The 8,581-nt window shown below is 25.8% G+C and overlaps 1 long non-coding RNA gene across 1 annotated transcript; it reads left to right on the top strand.

Moving 5' to 3' along the window:
* Nucleotides 1-2,657: 2,657 nt before the first annotated feature.
* LOC122272678 (uncharacterized) lies at nt 2,658-7,507 on the top strand. Its single transcript, XR_011636259.1, has 2 exons — nt 2,658-3,012; nt 7,083-7,507. It is a non-coding gene; the product is annotated as an uncharacterized lncRNA (long non-coding RNA).
* The last annotated feature ends 1,074 nt before the right edge of the window (nt 7,508-8,581 follow it).

Genomic DNA, 8,581 nt, shown 5'->3' with positions numbered 1-8,581 from the left:
TTAAAATTACTTTCAGGCGATCACACACCGTAATTCGTATTCGCAAGATTTTAAATTGTAAACCATGATCTATGTTCATGAGAGTTTAAATTACACATCTCAATTCATATTTAGATGATTTAAAGATCTCGCATAAGGATTCACATTTATCCAATTTAAAATCAAGATTTATATTTACACAATATAATAAAAAGTCATGCATTGATATATTTCTTTAAAGGCTATTAATATTCTGTGGAAATATGTTTTCTCCTTGCACTTTTTTTTGTGCTCAAATTTAGGTATTTTTTCAATTATTTAAAAACTGTTTTGAATATACTTTAGATATCTATTTTCGGCTACTTTGGTTTTTTACCTTTTTCATCCAAGCTATTAATCTCATATTTGTTCTGAGAGCATTTGATTCTCTAATTTGGCTGATTTTAAAAACCGGAATATCTTCATTACGGAAAAATAAATTCTAAAGTTAACTTTACAAACTGATTAACGGTTAAATTAATTATCACATTTTGTTTTACTTTTTAAATAAACAGGAAAAAAATTTGTTAACTTACGGAAGGGTTTTAAAATGAAATAGCTTATCTGAGTAGCAAAATTTTGATTTAAATTTTTTTAACTTTAAATATTTAAAAAAATTTTTGCCGCAAAGTTCATTTTAAAATATCAAGCAAATTTCTAACATCTATTATAGGTAGATCGTTGGCACTGAATGATATTCTGCAACTTTTCTTAATTTATAAACAGTTTTCATTTTTTGCACTCCATGTTTCCTATCTTATTAACTAAGCAGTATAATATACAACTGTAACTTTGTTCATAGGGTGTTGAAATAAATTTGTTATCCACATGTTTTCAAAACTTAAGAAAGTAGAAAATTTTAATTTACAAAGAAAAAAAAAGAACAAGGTTTTTCATAATTTTAAATGTATACAGTAGAAAAAGTTAATTTTATGAAAGGATGATTTTATCATGTTTTGGTATTAAAATGTTTCTGTTCTTGCAGGTTTAATTTTAAATCGTGATTGATTTTATAATCCAATGATTTTATTGATGGCCACACTGCAAAATTTATAAAAAATAATAGTAAAATGAATTAATAAAATTAAAATAGTTATGTACCAGTTTTTTATATAGGCTGCTACCAAAACTGTATACAAAAGCTGGGCCTGACATTCTTGGATTATCAAAAATTAAACCCAGCATTTTAATTAACCCAGCATCCCTTTTAGATATATTTTAAAATGCTGGGTTTAATACGGCATTTTTAAATTTGAATTTTCAATTATACAATTTCATTTATAAATTTGATAAATTCATATTAAATTCAAATATAAATTTAAATTTTAAAATGTACCCATTTGGTATAAACACATTTATTCAACGATGTTTTTATTTTACTATACAGACCACTTTTTCTGACAAGACATTTATAAATTTGAATTTTCAAGTTTCAGTAATTCTCTTGTGTTCTTTTTCAATTGTTTAATTAAACATAGGCTTAATCATTTAAATGAGATAAATTAAGTTGGTGGTAAACTGTTTTAATCTTTGTCATAATATTTATTCCAATAATATTTTTTTCTCATTATAAATATTATAAATCATATTATAAATATTAGTTTAAATACCTTTCATCACTCAGATAAAACATTAAAGAAAACTTTTTAATTTTTGCTTACTAGAGTCTAACTTTTACCTATCTGGGGTAGAGAAAGTTTTTCCAACTCTGGCTTCAAAATTTCCATCAATTTCCTGTTTCCATAACCCTTGTTAATTCACTTAAACGTGTATTTTGATTTTTTTTTTTGAAGCAGCATAGATGAATCTTGCCTTAAAATCCAATGCAGATTCCACAAGTTTTTGATAAGTGATAGCTTTACAGCAACTGCTAATTGCACACAATAAATTGGTGAGGATGCAGAGTATAAAACACCCATGTACCAGTGCTCAATGATACAGCAATTCAGTTGCTATTCTATTCTAAATTTTTGTAATGTGCAGAGTATCTGCTCACCTGGAAAGTCATGAATTTTGGTATTGAACAAAATTTGTCATGAAATGTCATAATTTTTAACTATTTTTTAAAACAAATCATGGAAAGTCATGGATTTAAGTCGCCAGAAAATCTAATTTTTGAAATGGAATTTACTCCACTCATGATGTTCTGAATTTGTAACACAATCCCCGCTCACAGTCATATTTTGTTAATATACAATATATATAAGCTTAATATACAATATGTTTTTATCTTGTTCTTTCAAAATTATGGTGTTCTTTCAAAAAATGAAAGAAAAAACATCATTTCTGGAGCATATTATCAGTTAACAAAATTCTTTTTTTTTGCTTCCGTGATTTCAGAATTTTTGTTATTATTTTTATTTTATCAATTTCAAATTTTAGCTGAAACAAGCCAATCATTGGTGAATTTTATTTCGAAATGAGAACCGGAAAATCAGAAGTCTTTCTTTTCTTTCCGATGAACAAAAAAAAGTATCTAAAATATAATTCTGCAGAAAAGAAGAAGAAAAAAATTTATTTTTTTATTTTTTCAGCTACTTTATTGCTTCTACTATTTCTTTACTCTGTTTTTTAAATTTAAAATCTATAAATATGAAAACGCAGAGTATAACAGTTTTGGTTATACCTATCATTTCAATTAATGTTATTATACTAATGCTTTTTTATATTTATTGTTGTTTTTATCGGAGAAAATAGTAACTTTGTTAAGTCATGACAAATTCTTGGAATTAGTCATGGACAGTCATTAATTGGAAAATCTTAAATGTAGCAGATTCCCTGTAGGTATCATGTTAATATTTGTCAGTGTTAAATGCAAAATGATGTATGCCTGGTCAAATATTTATAGGAGAGAAGCAGGCAGTGGTTCAAAATATCGAAGGCTCTGCAACACAGAATTGCTGTGGCATGTACATCAACAATCTTCTTCTTTTTGGAATGCTCTTGATACCTTTTATAAGGAGATGACCAGCTTCACTGTAAACACTCAAAAGAGTAAGAAACATTCTTTTATTTTATTTTTCTGATGACTGAAAATGTAACGTTGTTATTGAATTTAAGAAGAAAAAAAACTATTAAAGAGCTGCCAACTCTTCTGCTTTGTGTGGAAGTTTCCTGCTTTCTGCACTAAGATTACAATCTTCTGTATTTTAAAATTGTACATTAAAATTTTGTATCTTCTTTAAACTACGTCTAAATGCACATGCATGTGTGGGAATTGTCTCTTTTGCCTCGCAAGTATTTTAAAAAAATTTGAGAAATGATTATAAGTTCGATTTAATTATCTCTAACAAGCATAGTTGTGGATAAATAGACTTCTTTGTAGCTAGTAATGGGATTAATAATTAAAACTTAAAAATATATATTAAAAGTTGTAAATCCAGTAAATAAAAAACAAAATCTAGTTGTACACTTGACTTTTTGAAAAATGGGAGTTGGACGGTATACACTATATTACAAAAGAAAATTCTAAGTGACATTTTACTGAGTTAGAGTAGAAAGTAATGTTAAGTCTTTACGTTGACATTAGGAAGTAAAGTTTATGCCTTACCTATATTTCCTGTCCTGCAGCTTTCAATTGACAAAATTTTTTTCTCTTGGTATATTAATTTGCTAACATAAGATAAACTTTTAATGGTTACTGATTCACTGTTAGTTGCCAAATACGCTTGGTTTTTCTTCAATTCTGTAAAAACTCAAAGATTGTCAATTAGTGTCTTTTCCTCTAAGATTTTCAAAATTTAAAGATGACAAATTAGAATAATAAATTAAATTAATGTTATATAGTTAGGTAAGACTTAAGTAAGTTCTTTTCCTGAAAAATCTCAATTTCATTGAAAGTGTAGCTTAGAACTAAGTTCTAAGCTGCACTTTCTAGAACTTATACACTAAGTTCTTCAATTGAAAGAAGAGTTGAATTTCAACTGTTGAAATATGCCATATATTTTGCTGCAATACACTTTTCAAAGTATAAACATCCTTATTTTTACTTAATTTAGAAAATCTTAATGTATATGGGTCATTCTCACAAAAACAGTCATTTTCATGTCCCCAGTATATTTTATGTTTGTTTTACAGCTTACGGAGAAAAAAAATTCAGGGGAAGTGTCCTTCAGAATGCAAGCTAACTAAAGAATAAAAATAAAATTATCAATTTTTATTTTTTATTTATTTTAGGTAATTAAAATATACCAATATGTCATTCCCTCACTTGTCCCCACTGCTGATTTAAAAAAAGAAAAAAATTGTTTCTGAAATAAAATTTTTTTTTTTACAAATTCGTGTTTTTTATTTCAGAATACTGAAATATAGAATTCAGAAAATCAATTTTAAATTTAATTTCTGATAAAAATATTAACACAGCACTATTTTAAACTTTGTCCCCAGTGTTTCGCGTCATTCCCTCACAACAATGTTCTTATCACCTGCAATCTTCTTAGAATAAAAATATTTTAATAAAAACTTCAGAAGTTAACAACTGGCATCATAGAACAAAATTGCAGTATGTTTCCATCTTCAACTTAAAGAAGCTTTGCTGTGGAATAAATTTGAATGAATCAAACCAGGTAAAATTTTTTACATTTGTCATTCCCTCATGTCATTTTTTAGAGTAAAATAAAATACAACTTCATCGAGAAAGTGGATAATTATATGTTGCTTTCTTGTATGAATATAATTGTATGTGATTGACTTCAGAAATTAATTAGGCCTAACTGTTATTTTTAAATTTTATTGAATTCGTCATTCCCTCACTAGTGTATAAAGTGAGGGAATGACGCTGAAGTGAGGGAATGATTCAAGATGAGTATATTATCAAATTTTTTTTTGTTCAATCGTGCCAGCCAATTTTATTTCCCAAACCTGTAAAAACTATTAAATATATAAGACTAAATTATAATAAATATTAGATATACTTAGTATGTTATCATTTTCAAACTTTAGGTAGATGTAACTTAGATAAAAACATGTATTAAAATAAAATATCATTCCCTCACTATTAGTGTCATTCCCTCACTTTTTAAATAGTGAAAATAATTAATTTACTTATTAATTAATTTGAAAAATAAATTAAAAAATTAATAAATTAATTTATTAAATTAATTAATTTATTTATTAAATTAATTAATTAATTATTAATTATTATAAATTAATTAATTATAAATTAATTATTTAAAAAATTAATTAATTTAAATATTAAGTATAATTTATAGGATATATACTTTCTTTATAATGCCATTACATATTTTTATTAATATAAAAAGTTTCAGACCTTTTTATTCACTTTACTTTTTTGGGATTTTATGAACTGAAAAATGACGGTTTTCGTGAGAATGACCCATATAAAAGATTATGTAATAGTTAAAATACTAAGTTATTGTCAAACATGAAGATGTTATAGATGCGCTATGTTATGTGCTTGAAATGTTCACTATTTATGCAAAAATACCTTTCTATTTTTAAAAATAACCTAAAATAATTTTTGTTATTACATTTTAAGACGTCAGATTATTGTTAACAATAAACGTATAAAAAAAATATCGGGATTGCAGTCACATCTAATCGCTTTATTATGAAATATGAATTATGTGATTTATTAGTATGAATTATGTGATTTAGAATATGTGAAAGTTACTAATCATTACATGATTTAGACTATTAATTTGCCGTGTGTAAGTAAACTGCATTTTGTTTCAAATATATTTCATAAAATCATTAAAAAATGCTTTAGAATGTTTGCAAATTATTTCGAGGATAGATAAATATGTTTAAAGCTTTTAATCTTTTTTCTTTCTTTGTTAAAATGATTGTGCAGTTTCCTTTGTTAAATTTTAACATGCATTTAAACACTAGATTCCTTTTTCTTAATATTATTCTCACACATAAAATATAACTTAACTAGTGTTGCATTATAGTGCAAATTAATGAAACTTAAAAAATATTCCATTTCTTAAATTTATTCTTAGATTTTGTCCTTTGTTTTAGTAGATTAAGCAGAGCATGTTTTTAATGGCTCTTCTCTTCAAAATAAAGATTAACTGTATTCTGAATCATTTAACACGAGGCTGTTGCTCAAGGTCAACTCATTATAGTCAAAATTTTCCACAATCACACAATTTTCTCTCAGACTGACCCCTTTACAGAGACTGTAAAAAACTTTTTTTTTTATATAGTATCGCATAGCTACCAACTCTATTAGATTTTTCCATTTTTTCCTTTTCTACCAGTTTAATCTAATTAATAAAAATTCTCCTGTTTTTTTTTTCATTTTAGAAAATTCCATAAAATTGAGTAAGTTTTGTAAAAAATCCTTATTGAAATAGAATTTTTGTTCATATTATTGCTTGCTTGAATATTAAAATAAGTATTATACATATAAAGCTAGCCTCATTTATAAAACTCAGTTTAAAATAATATTGTCCTAAAATATTTGGTTTATTTTTATTCAGAACTCCCTTTTTTAATTAATTACAAAATATTTTAACTACCTTTGGCGAATTAAATGCCTCTTACTGTTCAAAATTATGAGTAAACATAATACATAACATTTCAAGCATATTTAATGGCAATCATAACTGGAAAATATTGCAGTTTTTCTATTTTGATGACTATGAAAATCTCTAAAGTTCCTTATGCGTAAAGTATTTAGTACATTATGGTACAATTATGAAATTTATATCATTTTGTAAAATCTACTGGATTTTTTCCTATCCATGTTGGCAGTTATGGTATCTATGTTAAAGCTTCCTAGTATTGTTGTAGTCTACTGAACAGAGTATTTGAAAATTTGGAGCTAGTTTTAGGATCAGGGGCTATATTTGCCACTTTCCTAATTTCAGGATGCTGCATTCAATAATTCTTGAGTTATGAGAGAGACGAACACGTAGACAGGCAAGCACTTCATTTTAATATTATAGATAATACAAAGTATACCCCTTTTAAGGGAACTATCTTTAAGACATTCCTAACATATAAATATATTTGTTAAATTCCAACATGTATTACTTATTCTTTGACACGCAAATTTATTATTTAAACATTATTTATATAAAGTTTTCTTTTTAAAGGGTACAGAATTGAGCAGTGGAGAAGTAGATCTATGTCATCCCTCGCCGTTTTCCCCATTTTGGAGATGATTTCCTTTCTTGTGGATTATCAGTGCAGCATTTATTGGATAGTATCATCCAATTTTTGACTGGAGTGTTTTCACATTGTAATTTTGTCTCAAGCAAGGAAAGTTCCAAACAATTTTATTTCCCATCTAAAGAAAATCTATATTTCACATCCAAACTAATAATAGCATTAAGAGTGTTCAGAAGATATTCCAAAATAATTGGCAATTCCTGTTTGACAGGATTTTTTTTTTTTAAACTACACGGAAACCTATGCAAGTTGGCCACTTTGGTACAACAATTTGATGGTCCACTTAGGCAAATGACCTATTTACGAAATGACAATTTAATTGTTTTTTTGACTGTCCAAAAATTGATGGTGACAGATGACCAACATGCAAAAGTGGTTGACTCAACAGATTTTACTGTGTATTATTTATATTCTTAGCTTTTATATATATATATATATATATATATATATATATTAAGCTAAGAATATGCATAATACACAGTAAAACCTGTATTTAGTTCCTATTTTTAAGTTACTGAAAGATTTTGAAGACTGTAAAAAAAGTTTATTTTGCTGATTATTTTTTAAACGCTTTATTTTCTTGACATAAAAAAAATTGCCTCTCTTTTTTTCCCTTTATTATTATTATTATTTATTACACTATTTCTGTTATTTTCATAAGCTTCCATTGCTAAATATTTAGTTAAATGTTGCTTTCACATAGTAAATGTTTTTTAATACATAATCTTGCTTAAAGAAAAGAATAAGTGTTTTAACTACTTATTTTTTTATGTGTTGAATTGTTTAAAATTTGAACCCATGTACTCTCATTTACATTTGTGGTACAAAAAAATCTCTTGGTTTGTGTGTTACATGTGTAAGATAGGTGTATCATGAAAAGTAGATAGTATTTGATGAAATTTTATCATCAATGAAACAATTTTATTGCAAACTAATTTCTATTTGTTGAAGTTTATCAAATTTTATGCTAGCTGTGCATATAATTATCACTCCATTGATAGATGTTTTATGATAACTTAAATAAAAGGTATTTATTTTAGTGTTTGAGAAGTTATAACTTAAATTAAAATTTGGTTGAATATAAAAGTTTTCACTGCGTTGTTACTTCGCAAAATCTCCTCTTTGTTGATGGGGGGATGCTCTATGCAGTTATTAAATTGTTATGTATATTATACAATTATTAATTGGTGAATAACATCTCTGTATTTTATTCAAATTCATGTTTTAATCTTTTATAAGCAGTACAGACAGACAAATTGCAATGTATTTTGGAATATCTTTCTATGTGTTTTACTCTAGTCATGTCTTTTTATAGAATCTCATTTTATTTTTTAAGAAAAATTGTATTTTAGTAGATTAAAATGCGATTTTAGTAACTATTTTGATTTTGTTTAATTTCCGAATTCAACTTGTTTATGTATCG

Source organism: Parasteatoda tepidariorum, chromosome 2 (assembly GCF_043381705.1).
Source record: "Parasteatoda tepidariorum isolate YZ-2023 chromosome 2, CAS_Ptep_4.0, whole genome shotgun sequence".
In the NCBI taxonomy this organism is placed as follows: domain Eukaryota; kingdom Metazoa; phylum Arthropoda; class Arachnida; order Araneae; family Theridiidae; genus Parasteatoda; species Parasteatoda tepidariorum.
Note: the sequence above shows the minus strand (reverse complement) of the source record. Positions and strands in the feature narration are given on the sequence as shown.